This window comes from Gavialis gangeticus, unplaced genomic scaffold (genome assembly GCF_001723915.1).
Source record: "Gavialis gangeticus isolate Ggan-Ray unplaced genomic scaffold, GavGan_comp1, whole genome shotgun sequence".
NCBI lineage: Eukaryota > Metazoa > Chordata > Crocodylia > Gavialidae > Gavialis > Gavialis gangeticus.
The window spans coordinates 46,351,442-46,355,668 of record NW_017728992.1 but is presented as its reverse complement, the minus strand read 5'-3'; the positions used below and the strand labels follow the sequence as shown (position 1 = coordinate 46,355,668).

The window sequence follows — 4,227 nt, the reverse complement described above, 5'->3', positions numbered from 1 at the left end:
TGGATTCAGAGATGCGGCTGCTGAATCAGGCCAAATCTCCTCCAAATCGAATAAGTACCCAAAGCCTCACACAGCCCTAATGGTCATGGGCAGACCCATCAAAGAATCAAGCAGCTTCTTGTCTGGACTTTGTTGCACTGTTTTAATTTAGACTTCCACTTCTATAAGGCAACATATCACAATTTTTATTTAGATGCAACTTCTTAGCAAAAAGATTTCAGAGGAAAAAAGGAAATAAAAATGCAGCAGAAGAACCTTGTCTTTGTTATGCTGATGGGGACACTATAGCTAACACCAAGTCCCTTATACAATGGTTTGTATTTATATTCTTTATTTTGGTGGGTATAGAAATCCATTCTGTACCCCAACCTGAAACAGAGACCGAGCAGGAGAACTGATCTTTGCTTATCAAATAAAGAGGGAGAAAACAAACCACACTTTCTTCTTTATCTCCCAGAGGATAGAGCTGTAAACATTATGATCTTTTCCACTTTGTCAATATCACCTTAGGTATGTACACAAACGCATCTGCCTCCTTTATTTATTCAGTGATCAAAACTCCAAGTCTACAGGCTAGTCGTAATGATGCTTTGCCAAATGCCCTCTCATTTCCTCCACTGACTTAAATGAAATCTAATTGAAGATTTATGCTCAAGTAGATGGAGGGAAACAAAAAGTTTTCAAATGGTCTAAACACTTTCTGATGGGTAGGACCACTGGAATAAGGTGGACATCCTTGGATAAAATATAGCAGTTATGTATTCAATGAGATAAGAACATGGCAATTATCCTTGGACTTCTAAAAGTTGTATGTTTTTTCTCACCTATAACATATTCAGATCCAGTGTAAAATGTTCTTACCGTGACTGTGCTTATCAATTCTTCAGTTTTTCTTTAATCTTCTGTATCTACTTATAAAATGTACTTTTCATCCTTTCTCCACCTCTTTTTCCTGTCATCTTTCCTCTTTTTCCCCTGGTAGCTTTATCTGCTTTTTCCACTGTAGTTACTAGCTTTTTACTTTGTAAAGCCTGAGAAATGAAACAAAATTAAAAAAGTAAAATCATTCAGTCTTACTCCTGTTTCCTGTGCCATCAGCACAACATCTTTCTCAATGAACAGCAAAAAGCAACAGCTTTATCAGAGATAATCCTGGAGTTGCAAAATAAGTTTAAAAACTTTCTCTGACTTCCTTCATCTCTGAAAAGAGATGAAGATAGGTTCAATGTAACCGAAGTCTTTGTGTTTAATGGGGAAATATGCTTGCAAATTGTGTTAGACAGCAAGACAAGACAATCTGTGCAAACGACAAAAGCAAGAGTAGCTATCCAAAGCCTATTTTATCAGGTACATCTGAGAGATTGCCAAGGCTTAGTTAAAGTGTGGCTCTGTAAGGAAGTTTTGCTTTAGGTAGAAAATTAATTTCAAACTTGCATAAGCATAAATTAACACAAAACAAATGATTTAGTCTGAATGTGAAATGATAGCAGGGGATATGCATTAAACTGGTCAATAATAAATTAGAGTATAATGACAGGTACTGCGTGTTAGCATTTACCATATTTACTTGCATGTAAGACAAGGTTTTTCCACTAAATCAGTACTGGGGGAAAAAACTCTTATCTTATATTCACATACAGGAAAACTTCCTTATTAAATACACTTCCTATCATTAAACTGCTGCCAGAAGTAGCATGTGCTCAATAACAGAAAACAACTGTGAAGTTGATTGAATGCAACCCACACTGAACATGCCTGTAAAACTGCAACAAAGCGCTCATTCCAGGGGGTGACTGTGACCCCCCCTTGGTGGTTGCTCAGCTATAGCTTGGTCCACCTTTCTGGGGAACTCTCCCCTTTGCATGTCCACCATACCTTGAGGCTGTAGTCCTGAAGGAAGAGAGGCTGCCTCAAGGCTTTCCAAGTCTGGTCTCACCCACTGGCTTGCGGGATAATTATGTATCTTTGGGTACCTGTGTATGCTTGTTGGGACTCCGCTTTCCTGGTCTCAGCCCTCTTTTCCTCTGGGCTGGTTCCTGTAGCCTAGGCCCACTGCATCACACCTAGCTTCTGGGTCTCAGCTTTATCCTGACACTTCTTGGGCCTTACCTGCCTTGCTCTGGGCTCCAGGCTCACTGGCCCCATGCTGCTACGCTCCTGGCTGCTGCGTCCTCAGTATGCCTTGAGCCTACACCCAGTGGGGTTCAAAGTGAGTATGTGTCCCTAGGACACTAATGGGACCTCCAAACTACCCCTTAGTTCCAAATCTAAGCCACTATTACTAGCTGTAACCATAAGATCAGCCCCTGGGCTGTAACACAAAACCAGATCAACTGGGTTCAAACCTGCACCTAGCCCATAGGCTATATTCCCCTGTAAGTGGGCAGCACCTTGCCAGCCATCCCCAGGCAGATCTACTGTCAGCCAGGCTCTCCTCTGCAGCTTCTAGGTCAGCAACTCTTCCCTCTGTAGCTTCCAGGGACAGACTGCCCTGCTCTGATTCAAGATCTCTGTTTATATGGCTCCCTGGCCCTGCCCCATGCTGGTCACCTGCCTCCCAGAGCTGCCATAGGTGGTTTCTGATTTGGCTTGGTGGAGCAGCTTCAGGAAGGCCCCTTGCTGCTGGGACCTGCGGTGTTTCTATGCAGGTCCCTGACACCTGATGATGCTGTTGCTGCTGGCTTTGTGGTAAGTGTTTGCTTGAGTCTTTCCTACCCTTAAGTCTACACTTGGGGGCTTCTCTGGCTAGCAGGCTCCAGAGTTTGCAGTCCCTTCTTAGTAATGAAGTAGGGGCCCCGTTACAAAAACATGCGACTGATATTGGGAAAACATACAGATGGGAATGTGTGTGTGTGTGTGTGTGTCTTAAAAAAAAAAAAGGGCAGTTGCTCCCTTAGGAGAGAACGGGCACTAGCCTAGGGCTAGAGACAGACATTCAAAAAGCCTGAGCCTGAATTGATTCAGTCTTTGTGAGTTAGTTTAATTTGGCTAGGCTAAATCAGTTTGTAACTACACAGACATCCCAGATATACAGGCACATACCTGCAGTGGCTCAGGCTAGAAGCCGGGAGGTGCTAAAGCAGCCCTCCCTTCCCTTCCATAGTGCTGAGCTGAGGGGGGCCATGGCCAGGCTCTGGCAGGACACTCTGATTAGGGAAGGTTCCCCTCCCCCTTCTGACCAGCCCAGCGGGGAATTATTAATAGTGTTTATCACCCCTAACTCAGTGTTTATCACCCTATTAAGAAAACAACAGAGGGACATTACCAGCTAACAGTTGATTCTCCCTTTGTCCCATCTGCCACAGCACGGGACTGTAGGCAGCATATGGTCTGCTAGCTAATGCTGAGAGGTGTCCATAAGGCAGAGGGTGCAGGGGGATCGGGTGGGGATAAGTAGGGACACCTGCAGTCTGTGCTGAGCTGCAGCCAGGAAGCAGAGGGGAGGGCCAGCTCTGCTGTGGAGCAGAGAGACCTGCCCAGCCCAGAGAGCATGCCGGGATGCTGGGGGACTCTGGTTTATCTTAAACCAGCAAGGGGTCTGGGACAGCCATTGCATAAACTGGTTTAACCCAAATCAGTTAAGTCCAATACTACATTCAACCAGGTTTATCTCAAACTGGTTTCAGCCATTTTCAAACCGGCTTATGTGCACTAAACATCTGTTCTCTTACAGGTTTACACCAGTTTTTAATCACTTAAACTGGTTTATGTGTAATGTCTGTCCCTAGCCTGGAAGTACTGCAATACCATGACAGTACTTGGAGAAGCTGGAGCAAGCTCCAACACCCTCCCCAGTGCCAAAAATGCCAATGGGAACCTTTTAAAACAAATTTTATTAAAAATGCACTTATCACCCTACACTTACAAAGTTACACATATTGAGCATCCTTATTTTACCAAAATTTCATATTGGAAAAACAATTACATTTCAAAACCTACAACTACATATATTAAACCCTTAAACAGCATACATCAGCTTCCCACAAAAGAACCCCTTATAGAACTCTTTTCCTTCATACAGAAACTCATGAAAAACTATTATGTCAGTAACCACCTGAAACTCTCCACTCCTCCCATCAGTCCTCTCTGTTGCCTTAGTGAAATAAGTGCGTCCAATCCTTTTTCCTCCACTTATTCTTTGCCTCTTCTTCTCCAATCTCTTTCATGTCCCGATTGATATAGTATTACAGTTCATAGAATCATAGAATCATAGAAGTAGGGTCAGAA

The 4,227-nt window shown here is 43.4% G+C and overlaps 1 long non-coding RNA gene across 1 annotated transcript in view; it reads right to left on the bottom strand.

The window, feature by feature from the left end:
• Positions 1-4,227, bottom strand: part of LOC109299308 — a 28,865-nt gene that overhangs the window by 8,550 nt on the left and 16,088 nt on the right. The window contains exon 2 of the long non-coding RNA XR_002097813.1: positions 862-1,031. This is a non-coding gene — a long non-coding RNA (uncharacterized LOC109299308). The remainder of the gene's footprint in view (positions 1-861; positions 1,032-4,227) is intronic.